This window comes from Bubalus bubalis, chromosome 9, assembly GCF_019923935.1.
Source record: "Bubalus bubalis isolate 160015118507 breed Murrah chromosome 9, NDDB_SH_1, whole genome shotgun sequence".
Lineage (NCBI taxonomy): Eukaryota > Metazoa > Chordata > Mammalia > Artiodactyla > Bovidae > Bubalus > Bubalus bubalis.
Window position 1 is genome coordinate 52860019 of NC_059165.1, and position 14505 is coordinate 52874523.

A 14505-nucleotide genomic window follows, 5' to 3' on the forward strand; every position below is an offset into this window, starting at 1 on the left:
CCAGGCTAAGTCCTATATATACATCACCCTTTTTTTTTTTTAATTAAAGTGTAGTTGCATTAAATATTTCAGGTGTAAAGCAAAGTGATTCAGTTGTTATATATATATATATATGTACATAAAATACATATGATGAGATGGTTGGATGGCATCACCAACTCGATGGACATGAGTTTGAACAAGCTCTGGGAGTTGGTGATGGACAAGGAAGCCTGGTGTCCTGCAATCCATGAGGTCGCAAAGAGTCAGACACAACTAAGTGACTGAACTGAACTGATACGTGTGTGTGTGTGTGTGTGTGTGTGTATATATGTATATATATATATATATATATACATATATACACACACATATATATATATTCTTTTCTAGATTCTTTTATAGGTCATTATGCAATATTGAGTATAGTTCCTTTTGCTAGGTAGTAGGTCCTTGTTGTTTATTTTATATATCAGATCAGATCAGATCAGTCGCTCAGTCGTGTCCGACTCTTTGTGACCCCGTGAATCGCAGCACGCCAGGCCTCCCTGTCCATCACCAACTCCCGGAGTTCACTCAGACTCACGTCCATCGAGTCGGTGATGCCATCCAGCCATCTCATCCTCTGTCATCCCCTTCTCCTCCTGCCCCCAATCCCTCCCAGCATCAGCGTCTTCTCCAATGAGTCAACTCTTCGCACGAGGTGGCCAAAGTACTGGAGTTTCAGCTTTAGCATCATTCCTTCCAAAGAAATCCCAGGGCTGATCTCCTTCAGAATGGACTGGTTGGATCTCCTTGCAGTCCAAGGGACTCTCAAGAGTCTTCTCCAACACCACAGTTCAAAAGCATCAATTCTTCGGCGCTCAGCCTTCTTCACAGTCCAACTCTCATATCCATACATGACCACAGGAAAAACCATAGCCTTGACTAGACGAACCTTTGTTGGCAAAGTAATGTCTCTGCTTTTGAATATGCTATCTAGGTTGGTCATAACTTTCCTTCCAAGTAGTAAGCGTCTTTTAATTTCATGGCTGCAGTCACTATCTGCAGTGATTTTGGAGCCCAGAAAAATAAAGTCTGATACTGTTTCCACTGTTTCCCCATCTATTTCCCATGAAGTGGTGGGACCGGATGCCATGATCTTCGTTTTCTGAATGTGAGGGTGAATACATTGGGAATTGGGGATTAACATATGCACACAGTGTGCATATGTTAATCCCCAATTCCCAATGTATCCACCCTCACCCCTACCCTTTTCCTTTTGGTAACCATAAATTTGTTTTCTATGCCTTTGAGTTTATTTCTGTTTGTGTATAAATTCATTTGTATCATTTTTTCAGACTCCATGTATAAGTGATCACATATCATATTTGTTTTTCTCTGTCTGACTTCCCTTGGTATGATAATCTCTTTGTACATGACTCTGATCCTCATCACTCTATGAGTGAGCTGTCATTTTCAGCAGGGAGACCAGGAAACTGGGACTCAGAGACAAAGTAATTTATACTAAGTCACACATGCATGGCAGAGCCTGGAATTCAACACAGGTAGTTTGGCTCAATATCTGTAAAACATGAACTAGTGTTTTTTCAGAAATTTTTCAAATACGTGATTTTAAAAGTATGCTTCATTTTGAAGTGTTATTTCTTATCACATCCAGAGACTCTTTTCCCCCCACTCCTGCAACACCTCTTGGTTATCATGGAAACCAGTGAACTGACTGGAGTCAGCTAACTAAAATTTGCTGTATAGAGGCTCTTTGCCCAAACACATCTCTTCCTGCTGGGGAAGGCTACCTGTAGTGCCAATATCTAAGAAGGTATCATTTCTCTGCATGGGAAAACTAATGGGAGCACTGAGCAATTATCTGGAAAATGCAATCGCTGCCAGCAGGCAATAAGAATAATTTAAACCAATAAACTCTTTTCCCTCAACCGCAAGGCTCAGTGTAGGGTTTTCTTCGCTTGTCTTTTTGTTTTGTTTTCCATTGGCTGAGCTTTCCAAATAATTGTTCCATCTGTCCACTTCACTTTGTCTGAGTAGTCGCAGCCCGAGGGGAGTTAGAAGTCAAACGTCAGACATGCAGGGAAAGCTAATGCGTGGGAGGCTGTGGGAAGAGAAATCATTGTCTGTTCTCCTTCCCTGCAGCTGGGCCAGGGATCTGGAAGTAAATTATAAGCACCAGTTGCCCCAGGGAGGAAGCTAGATTTTGGGAAGGGGGGTGGGGGTACTATTTGGAAGACCCCATTGTCAGGAGTGTCAACTACCAGGAAGGCGCGCTCTTAGCAGTGGGGTTAAGGAGAGAAATCATAGCTAAGCCAGAGATGAAAAGTGCAGAGACAGGAAATAACAACCAGAACCCTTGTAACAGCTTTTTACTGTACCCTTTACTCTGAGCTGGGCCCTTGGCTGGACACTCTATGTAGAGTATAAACTAAACTGTATTATTTTGATCCTTCCAACAGCTCTGTTTCACAAATAAGCTGAGGCCCAGAGAGGTCAAGTAACTTGCACAAGAACACACAGCTAGTCAATAGCAGAGTCAGGATCTGAACTGAGTTTTAATAGAGAACCCTTGCTCTTACCCACTGCTCCTGGCTGCTGTAACCCAGAGGTGCTAACCAGAGATGGAAGTAGAGTTCTGTAGAGGACAAAAATAAGATTATAAAAGCCTGCTGCTGCTGCTGCTGCTAAGTCGCTTCAGTCGTGTCTGACTCTGCGACCCCATAGACGGCAGCCCACCAGGCTCTACCGTCCCTGGGATTCTCCAGGCAAGAACACTGGAATGGGTTGCCATTTCCTTCTCCAATACAGGAAAGTGAAAAGTGAAAGGGAAGTTGCTCAGTCATGTCCGACTCTTTGCAACCCCATGGACTGCAGCCCAGCAGGCTTCTCTGTCCATGGGATTTTCCAGGCAAGAGTGCTGGAGTGGGGTGCCATTGCCTTCTCCATTATAAAAGCCTAGGTACTCTTTATTTTGCATCAAGATATTTTACATGCATTAGAAATAAAATGCCTAGATATTCTGTAATAACCAATATAGGAAAGGAATCCTGAAAAAAAATGAATATATGTACATGTACAACTGCATCACTATGTCATACACCTGAAACTAACACTGTAAATCAACTAGTCTCTAACAAAAAATTTTAAGATAAATTAAAAAGAAAAAAAGAAAATGCTTAGAAGTAAAAACAGATTAGATTTTCAATTTACAAAGGCACAGAGAGGTTAAGTAACTCAACTGAGGGCACGAAGTCAATAAATAGGTTAGTGAAGGATTTAAATCAGAGTCTCTGAACCCAGTAAAAGACTGTGCTTTTCAGTATATTAGACAGCCTCCCTTTTTTCTTACAATCAACTTCCAGGTAAAGCAAATGAGCTCTTTCTCTTATAAACAGAATATGCTATTTCTCAAGACATTGAACAACAAATTAACGTATGCTTGCAAAAATGCTATGTTAAAGAAGGTTAAAAAGATTTATAAAATTTAACACTTCTCCCAACATCTGCCTTGCTAATGTCCACTGTAAACATCCAAGACTGGGAAATGATAAGCAGAATATCTCTAATCTGTTTGACTGAGGAACCATTTTTTTCATTGTTCAAGATAAAGCTTGGACAATGGTTGACCAATGTATCCACCATAAGTATGGCTTTGATCCTGTGCTTTTGCGTCTGTCTAGTAGAATGGAGGCTTTTTAAAACACCAGCACTCACACTCTTTGGTGCCTAATACCTGAATCTTATATTGGCTGAGCTGCCAATTGCAAATATGGTAAGGTCTCTCCAAATTTCTATCTTAAATGCTCTTATGTGACCCATCCCCTGTGGGGTGCAGTGAATCACAAAGAGATCATTCTACGCTGATAAAATATCAATAAAAAATAATGACTTCATTTCTTGATGTTTCTTATTGAAGATCCCTGAAAGGAAATGTCAGTGCAAAGAAATGCCTCTTAGTAGTGGAATTTTAAGCACAAAGATCTGCTTATGCCTTGAGGAGTGGATTGTAGGGTCTTTCTGATACTAAAGTGTAGGCTATGGCATTCTATCTGAAGATAAAGGTAATATGAGGATAAGAATTTCAGAGTGATGTTGGAGGTACAGATTGTATGAGTAGGATGTTCTGGTGGGTTGAGTAAGACCACAGAGGAATCCTAGAATAAAATTTCCAATTACCATGGATGGAAAACTTAAAATTAGACAGCCATATTGCCATTTATAATCAAGAAAATAGATCAACAATATTTATTTTGTGAATACATATATATATATATATATATATATATATATATAATGTCTTTTTAAGCAATTTTTATTCTTGGAGGATAATTGTTTTACAATGTTGTGGTGGTCTCTGCCATATATCAACGCAAGTCATAATTTTATATATGTATATATGCTTTCCTTCTTGAGCCTCCCATTCCCACCCCATTCTACCCATTGAGGTTGTCACACAGCACCAGGCTGGGCCCCCTGTGTTATATATCAGCTTCCCGCTGGTTATCTATTTTACACAAGATAGTGTATATACGTCAGTGCTACTTTCTCAATTTGTCCTACCCTTCCTTCCCCAACTGTGACAACCAGTCTGTTCTCTACATCTGCATCTCCATTTCTTTTCTATAAATAGGTTCATCAGTACTATTTTTCTAGATTCCATATATATGTATTAATACACAGTATTTGTTTTTCTCTTTCTGACTTATTTCACTTTGTATAATAGGCTCTAGGTTCATCCATTTCACTACAACTGTTTCAAATTTGTTCCTTTTTATGGCTAAGGAATATTCTATTGTGGGCATCCCTGTTGACTCAGTGGTAAAGAATCTGCCTTCCAATGCAGGAGATGTGGGTTCAATCCCTGGTTCAGGAAGATTGTCTGAAGGAGGAAATGACAACCCACTCTAGTATTCTTGCCGGGGAAATCTCATGGACAGAGGAGCCTGACGGGCTACAGTCCATGGGGTTGCAAAGAGTCATATACAATTTAGCAACTAAACAACAACAACAACAACATTCCATTGTATATAGGTACCAGAACGTCTTTATCTGTTCTTCTGCTGATGGACATCTAGGCTGCTTCCATGTCCTGGCTATTGTAAACAGTGCTGCAGTGAACATTGGGGTACATGTGTCTTTTTGAATTGTGGTTTTCTCAGGGTATATGCCCAGTGGTGGGATTGCTGGTGATGGTGGTGTTGTTCAGTTGCTAAATCATGTCCTACTCTTTGCTGGGTCATATGGTAGTTTTATTTCTAGTTTGTTAAGGAATCTCCATACTGTTCTCTATAGTGGCTAAAACAAATTACATTCCTACCAGCAGTGCAGTAGGGTTCCCTTTTCTCCACATCCCCTCAAGCATTTATTCTTTGTAGTTTTTCTCATGATAGCCATTTTTTATTGAAAGTTAGCTGTTTTAGGCATATAGCAATGTGATTCAGTTATATGTATGTATATGTGGTGGTGGTGGTTTAGTCACTAAGTCATGTCCAACTCTTGTGACTCCATGGACTGTAACCTGCCAGACTCCTCTATCCATGGGATTCTCCAGTCAAGAATACTGGAGTGGGTTGCCATTTCCTTCTCCAGGGGATCTTCCCAACCCAGGGATCAAACACAGGTCTCCTGCATTGCAGGCAGATTCTTTACTGACTGAGCTACAAGGGAAGCCCCGTATATGTATATGTATGTGTGTGTATAAATATATGGGCTTCCCTGGTGCCTCAATGGTAAAGCATCCCCCTGCCAATACAGCAGAAAGTGAAAGTGAAGTCGCTCAGTCGTGTCCGACTCTTTGCAACCCCATAGACTGTAGCCTACCAGGCTCCTCTGTCCATGGGATTTTCCAGGCAATAGTACTGGAGTGGGTTGCCATTTCCTTCTCCAGGGGATCTTCCTGACCCAGGGCTTGAACCCGGGTCTCCCACATTGTAGACAGACACTTTACTGTCTGAGCCACCAGGGAAGTCCAATACAGGAGAGGCAGGTTCAATCCCTGGGTTGGGGAGATACTCTGGAGAAAGAAATGGCAACCCACTCTAGCATTCTTGCCTGGAGAATTCTTGCATGGAAATTCCATGGACAGAGGAGCCTGGTGGGCTATATACACTCCATGGGGGTTGCAAAGAGGCCAACATGACTTAGCAACTGAATAGTCCCCTTTGCTATACAGTAGGACCTTGTTCTTTATCTGTTTCATATATACTAGTTGGTATCTGTTAATCCTTAACTCATAATTTATCTCTTGCCCCTCTTTTCTCTTTGGTCACTATATGTTTGCTTTTGTATGTCTATGAATCTATTTCTAAGTTCATTTGTATTCTTAGATTCCACATATAAGCAATAAATACATTTTCTTTGTCAGTTCAGTCTCTCAGTCATGTCTGACTCTTTGCGACCCCATAGACTGCAGCACACCAGGCTTCCCCGTCCATCACCAACTCCTGAAGCTTGCTCAAACTCACGTCCATAGAGTCAGGGATGCAATCCAACCATCTTATCCTCTGTTGTCCCCTTCTCCTCCTACCTTCAATCTTTCCCAGCATCAGGGTCTTTTTAAATGAGTCAGTTCTTCATATCAGATGGACAAAGTATTGGAGTTTCAGCTTCAGCATCAGTCCTTCCAATGAATATTCAGGGCTGATTTCTTTTAGGATTGACTGGTTGGATCTCCTTGCAGTCCAAGGGACTCTCAAGAGTCTTCTCCTACACCACAGTTCAAAAGCATCAATTCTTTGGAGCTCAGCTTTTTTTATAGTTCAACTCTCACATCCATACTTGACTACTGGAAAAACCAAGCTTTGACTAGACAGACTTTTGTTGGCAAGGTAATGTCTCTTCTTTTTAATATGCTGTCTGGGTTGGTCATGGCTTTTCTTCCAAGGAGCAAGTGTCTTTTAATTTCATGGCTGCAGTCACCATCTGCAGTGATTTCGAAGCCCCAAAATATAAAGTCTCTCACTGTTTCCCCATCTATTTGCCATGAAGTAATGGGACCAGATGCCATGATCTTAGTTTTCTGAATGTTGAGTTTTAAGCCAACTTTTTCACTCTCCTCTTTCACTTTCATCAAGAGGCTTTTTAGTTCCTCTTCTCTTTCTGCCATAAGTGTGGTGTCATCTGCATATCTGAGGTTATTGATATTTCTCCCAGCAATCTTGATTCCAGCTTATGTTTCATCCAGCCTGGCATTTCGCATGATGTACTCTGCATATAAGTCAAATAAGCAGGGTGACAGTATACAGCTCTGATGTATTCCTTTCCCAATTTGAAACCAGTCCATTTTTCCATGTCAGGTTCTAACTGTTGCTTCTTGACCTGCATATAGATTTCTCAGGAGGCAGGTAAATTTTGTAATTCTAAAATAACATCAGCATTTAATATCCTTGAATTAAATTGGAGGTATGACCTGAATTAAAGGGAAAGAGAAGATGCCAACTCCAGTGGCCTCTGTGTGGGTCATTCCACTGATGTGGCTCTGCTCTCTGACCTGGTCCAGGCAGGCTATGGAAGCAGATTTCAGTTGGCCCAGTTCCTTCCACAGGAGTCATTAGGAGTAATCACTCCTTTGCATTTTTTTCATTCACTCATTCACTAGTAACTGAGTGCCGACTACAAGCCAGGAACTGTGCTAGGTGTACAGTGGAGAGAGTTAGACCTGGTCACTGCTTTCAGGGGACTGCACTCCACGGAAGATGATGGATGTCAGTCCACTTCATGTGTGTGTGCGTGTTAAGTTGCTTCAGTTGTATCCGACTCTTTGTGACCCCATGGACTGTACCCCATTAGGCTCCTCTTTCCATGGGTTCTCCAGGCAAGAATACTGGAGTGGGTTGCCATTCCCTTCTCCAGGGAATCTTCCCTACCCAGCAACTGAACCCAGGTCTCCTGCATTGTTGGCAGATTCTTTACTGCCTGAGCTACCAGGGAAGCCTGGAGTGGGTAGCCATTCCCTTCTCCAGGGGATCTTCCCCACCCAGGGATCGAACCTACCTCACTTATGTGTCCTGTATTGGCAGGTGGGTTGTTTACCACTAGCATCACCTAGGAAGTCCAGTCCAGTTCACACATCACATTAAATAAGGTAGCTTTGGCACAGAGTAAGGAGACATAGTGAAGGAAGGTGATGGTATGTAATGCCTACTTAATATGTAATGGGCATCTGAGGATAACATAGACACAGCACCTCCTAGCCTGCTCCCCCCATCTCAGCTCACGATGACTCCATTTTCCCAGTCATTTGGGCCAAGTTCATCTTGGCATCACCCTTCACATCTGTCTTTCTTGCATATCCAACATTTGACACTCCTCAATACCTCCACTGCTACCATTCTAGTCTATTTCTTGCTTGGTTATTCCATTAGCCTCCTAACAGAATTCTTCTTTTTTTAAATTTGTTTTTACTCTTGTTTCTTTCTGTACCACAGCCAGGTGCTCCAGTAATTTTTTTGTTTAGGGTCTAAGGTAAAGTTCTTGTAGTGTCCTAAGTGTTCAGCCCTAATGGTCTGCCTGCTGCCACACCCTCTTTGTCCCTGTTACCTTCTGCTCCCCTCCTTCCCCTTCGGCAGCCACACTAGTTTCCATAGTGTTCCCAGAACACAAAGCACTTACTAACTCTAGGGATTTTGCAAAGGCTGTTCTCTCTCCCTGGAGTGACTTCTTCTTGCTATCTGGTTCACTTACTCATTTTGGTCTGTTCAAATGTCACTTTGTTCAAGGGACTTATCTGACCTTCTTATGTAAACTAATGCCCCGTGTAGATTTGTATGCCCTTTAACCAGCTTCTTTGTGCTTCATAGAACTTGTTGTTGTTCAGTTGCTAAGTCACATTTGACTCTTTGTGACCCCATGGACTGCAGCATGCCAGGCCTCCCTGTCCTTCACTATCTCCTGGAGTTTGCCCAAATTCTTGTCCATTGAATTGGTGATGACATCCACACATCTCATCCTCTGCTGCCTTCTTCTCCTTTTGCTTTCAATCTTTCCCAGCATCAAGGTCTTTTCCAATGAGTTGGCTATTTGCATCAGGTGGCCAAAGTACTGAAGCTTCAGCTTCAGCATCAGTCCTTCCAATGAGTATTCAGGGTTGAGTCCCTTTAGGATTGACTGATTTTTTTTTTTTTATTGTCTGTCTTCCCATCTCTTCCCAAAGTTTCATGAGAACAGCAACCTTATTTTCCATATCCCCACAACCCTGGACATAGATGACCTTCAATAAATATTTGTTGAACAGTTTATTGGATAAATAAATGATGTAATGAGAAACAGTAACCCACTAGCCATAAAGCTTGGGAAAGTGGCCCAATTCCAGTAACATCCAGCTCACTTCATCTCTCCCGCCATTCTGTGTCCTTCCTACTGTTTATGAATCAGACATCATTTTTTCACACACAACTGCAAGAGGTTGACTAGCTCATGCCCCTCAGAGCTGCATTTCCCTCAATAGCTCCTCTCCCTAATGCTGATGGTCCTGAGTATAGTCCAGTGGGTTAGTTCAGCAGGTAAGCCACGTGTGTCTAGTCATCTGGGGACTCTAAGCACCTGATTATTTCAGGAGACCCTCCGTCTCACATCCTGGGCTCCAGCCAATGAGTTCTTCCCATGTGAGAGAACTGTGTGACCTAAAAGAAGCATGGAAGGGAGAAAATTTAGATCATCCAAAAGCAAACCACAGCATTTCCTCTTTTATGCCCTTCTTGACTATCACCTTTTGTACTTAGCATGCATGTAGAGTTTTAAGAAAAGTCTGAATTTACTAATTGACCATTACTAATGGATGCTCCATTTACCAAAAGTACCTTGAGGTTCCTCTTTGAGGTTCCTTTTAACCAGCAAGCTTCCCTCATACCTGTAAGGCAAGAATTTAGGTCACAGAAATTCCATCTGCCTTTTACAACAGAGACACCTGATGGAGGTGTGATGAGCAGGGAGGCCTGACTTCTGAATCCAGGTTTGTCTTTCTTAGCCACATGCTCTTGGCAAACCTTCACCTCTCTGTGCTTTCATGTCTTTGCTTGTAATAATTTCATTTATGGGGCTGTTGTGAGGACCCTTTGAGTCCTGCTTCTCTTGGTACCCAGCATAGAACAAAACCTCAACATATAATAGTTAGAGAGAGCATCTAATTTGTAAGAGGTTTTCAGTACCTTATTCATGTATTTCCGCATGCATGTTCTATTACGCTAGGTTTACGGCTGTTACATATATCAGTGACGGTTTGTAGCTTCAGTTTGCAAGGAGCCCGTGTTGACGTGGTTACCTACTATCAGTGGCTGTCAGGGGCTCCTCCGTGATCCTGGAACACATTTTATTATATTTTTTAAAATATTTCATGGTGGTGGTGGTGGTTTAGTCACTAAGTCGTGTCCGGCTCTTGTGACCCCATGGACTGCAGCCTGTCAGGCTTCTCTGTCCATGGGATTCTCCAGGCAAGAATACTGGAGTGGGTTGCCATTTCCTTCTCCAGGGGATCTTCCTGACTCAGGAATCAAACCTGGGTCTCCTGCATTGCAGGCAGATTATTTACTGACTGAGCTACAAGTCTTAGAATAAGAGAATTAAGAATTTGAGTCCTGTGGAAACTCAGAAAATTAAACATTTAGATAATTTTTTTTATATGATAGAAAGTAAAACCTCGTGGAGGAGGCATTAATGAACTTGACTTAGGCAGTGTTCTCAGTCACGCCTCTCCAAATGGCCTGAAACACATTTTGAATGAGCATCCCTTGCAGTATTTTTCGTGCCTGCACATTCTGAGATTTGCTTTCTGTTTCTGTTTGCTGTCAGTGAATTATTTTAGCTTCTAACTTTGCAGATCCTAATTGCTTATACTTTTTTTTCTCCCCCCAAGCAAAAAAAGCCTGTGGATAAAGGGAGTGAAGGACGAGGGTACCAAATCTGGCTGTACCTGCTTAGCTGGCTGGATTTCCTTCCTTCCTATTTTGATGCGGCATTGTTTGATTTCCCTGTTTGCAAATGTGCTCATTGCTTCCCATCTTGCCAACCTCTTGATCATTTTCTTCCTTCAGGAGGAAAAAAAAACAGCTACCACCAAAACTTCATTTGCCATACAGTTTAATTGAATTTATGGCAGCTGTCACAAAATAAAACAAAAACCTCACAAATACGAATAGGGCAACTACTAGGATTAGGTAACCTCTGAAGTTTTAAAAGAATTCTTCAAGGCATTTATTTGCAAATTGGACTCCATTTGCATATTTCATAAGCACAATGCAAATGTATTATTTATCAGGTGGTCTAGGCATGCCTGTTCAAATGAATGGTTGCAAATTCAACCTTCATTTAAAAAATCCTTGTTATAAATTTATTCCCCCAACTTGCTGGACAAATGGGCTTTTCAACCCTGCCTTTCCTATTTTTTTTTTCAAAATACTCCAGACTCCACACTAAGAATGACCTTTCTTGGGATTATAGGCCTGTGGATTTGAAAGAATGGCCTCCAGTATATAAAATTACAAGGTAATTTACAATGTCAAAATTGCCCATTCCCACTGAGTTGCATCTATCACAACAATACCCATTCCAAAAATGATCTTGCAAGGCTTTAGGCAGAAGTACAACCTCCTCACACTTAGGAAACTTCAGTTGTGAATGACTCAGGAGTTGGGTGTTTCATGCATTAATAACTTATCTAACCTTCATGGGCAGGCCTGAGAAGAAACTGATTTTGAGCTGGTGCTGGTTCCTGTTGGTTTCAGACCCCATGGGCCAGAGAAAACCACACTTCTCAGTTCCAGGCAAACTAATGAGTGAGTAATCTGCACAGGAGAAAATAAGATTCAATAAGCAGGTTGTTGTTTGGCTTTTTGCCACTTGTGCTTTATAAAGTCACCATCCATTTTAAGTGAAGCAACTAGGAGAGCAATTTTTTTTTTTTTAATATGATTGCTGTCTTTGGTGAAAAGTAATTACAGGCAGAAAATGCTGAACATACAGGAGTATTTGCTAAAGCATCTATCAGGGCTTCATTTTTTGCACGTTTCCCTGCCAAGCCCCCCCCACCGCCCCCGGATGCTGAAGGCATTTTCATCCTTGTAGAGATGCACAATGTTGTCTGTATGAAAAGACTGAGACACTGGTTTAGTGACAGAGAGCTGGCCCTATATCCTGACTCCTTTCTGCTTGCCTGTCTTATCATGTATCTGAGCACTGGTTTTTATCCTGTGGCAACAACTTCCACCCTAGGTTTAAAGAGCTTCTTCTCCTGCTAGTCTAAATAAATTAAACACTTATTTCCTGACCTTTTAATAAGTGCCAAGAGATGTTTTAGGTTCTAAAGGTGAAAGGATAAATAAGACATAGGTCCTGCCCTTAAATAATTTAAACAGATGTAAATAAAGAATTATAATGTAATACTATCTGTACTTTGATACTTGACATTTTGGCTAAAGGTTGAATGCAGTGAGCCAGAAGATGGGTAAAATGTATTGTTCTGAAATGATGTGCCTCTTAAAATCTAAAAATGGCTGTTTTTTCTTGTGGAAGAATTAAAAATGATTGTATAATTATGCAAAGATAACATCCTCTTTCTCCATTTGTGTACTGGGGACTGGATTCAGCTGTAACTGAATAAAGAGTGGCTTCAACATATTAAGTTGGACATTTTTTCTGCCCTGGTAGGCCATTGCTGTGTTGGTTCAGTGGCTTAAATATATCAGGGTCAAGGTCTCTGTGGTTCTTTTTCTTTGGAATACCAGGAGACTGTGATAGCTCCTGTCACCACATATTATGTCAGAAAGCACAAAGGGGGAACAATGGGATATGGAGGAAAAGTGGCATCTGTATCACAAGACAAAAGATGATTCCAGATACTCCTAGGAGGAGCAGATGTGAGTCACATGACCATTCCTAGCTGCAAAAGAGTCTATGATTCCAAGCATTTTTATTTGTTTAAAGAAGACAGTGGATAGTAATGAACAAAATCAAGAATCTGTTAGTAGGATATAAAGAAAGGATGGATAATACATTAGGCAGCCAGGAGTTTCTGACACATCATTTGCCCAAAAGTACAAAGTAAAGGGACAATATGGAAGACAGAATAACCATCTGAGGACATAGAGTATGCTGCAGGAGCTTGGGTTTGATATGGAAACAATAACCTTATTAGAAGCCAGAACTATATCATAAAATTGTTTTGTTTATGTATAAAATTTCAAAGTTAATTTCACATGAACAAAGATTCTGATCATCTATCTGATATGACAAAAAAAATATTCATTGTGTCTAGAAATGGTCTTCTATGGTGACTTATATTTCTACTCTCAGGAATCTTGTAAGAACTTTTCAAAGAATCTCTTATAGTGCTATTAGTTATTGATGATATTGGTTTCTCTGGTTAACACTACCTTTTGCAGGAAACATGATCTGAGGGAGTGGTATGGATAAACACACTTGAGGCCACAGGGATGATGGGATACCATGGTGGGAAGCTAGGAACTTCTTAAGGCAAATGAATGTTTTCACTGGATGGAAACATAAAAGGCAAAAAAAATTCTGAAGATACTTGAGGGCAAAGACTTATGGAACATAAACATAGCTTAATAGATTTCTACCTTCCTTTTTTCCTTCCTTTCTTCCAGGCCAGATGACCTAGCTGGTGAATGCTGCTGCTGCTGCTGCTAAGTTGCTTCAGTCGTGTCCAACTCTGTGCGACCCCATAGATGGCAGCCCACCAGGCTCCTCCACACACTTAAGGAAGAAATAGTACCAATTACACACAAACTCTTCCAGAAAATTGAAGAGGGGTAATTCCCAACTTATTCTGTGAGGTTAGCAGTCTTTGATACCAATTTCTCTCATGTGTATGATTGCAAAAACTATAAACAAAATTTTAGTGATTAAAATCCAACAATATACAGAGATATAGTGCACCATGACCAAATGCAAGCTTACTTTAACATGAAAAATCTGTGTAATTCACCACATAATAAAACATTAAAAGGAAAAGAATATCACAATAGATGAAGAAAAAATATTTCACAAAATCTAATATCCCTGATAAAAACTCTTAGCAAACCTGGTAAACAGGTAAATCAATCTGTAAAAAATCTACAATTAATATTATAGTTAATGGTGAAAAACTTAAAGGCTTCCCCTTTCAGTTTAGAAATAAGACAAGCATACCTAATTTCACTGCTTCTGTTAAAATTTTTATAGGAGGTTTTAGCCAATTGAGCAAGGCAAGAAAAATTAGACATATACATAGCAAATAAGCACCAGAAAAGATACTTATTTAGGAAAGTGAACATTTAATACACAATAAGCTACTAGATTTCCAGTAGAACGGCTAAAATATCTGCCTATACAGTGGGCTGGTGTGGATGTGGGTTAACTGAAATTCTCAGATCTGTTGGTGATAATGATCACTTCAGAAAAAAAAATCAATTTAGATTGGCATTTCTTATTATTAAAAACAGTTACACATACCTGTAATACTCAACTATTCCATTCCTAGGTATTTACCCAAGAGAAATAAAAGCATATGCAAATACCTATACATGA

The 14505-nt window shown here is 40.6% G+C and overlaps 1 protein-coding gene across 4 annotated transcripts in view; it reads left to right on the top strand.

The window, feature by feature from the left end:
- PPP2R2B (protein phosphatase 2 regulatory subunit Bbeta) overlaps positions 1 to 14505 on the top strand; it is a 704283-nt gene that overhangs the window by 163063 nt on the left and 526715 nt on the right. The window contains exon 1 of one of the 4 annotated variants that reach the window (XM_044947516.1): positions 13608 to 13772. The exons of 2 other annotated variants lie outside the window; for them this stretch is intronic. The gene's annotated coding sequence lies outside the window, so the exon portion shown is untranslated. Of the gene's footprint in view, positions 1 to 13607; positions 13773 to 14505 lie in introns of those variants that run through there. One more of the 4 variants, XM_044947518.1, reaches the window with a different exon arrangement.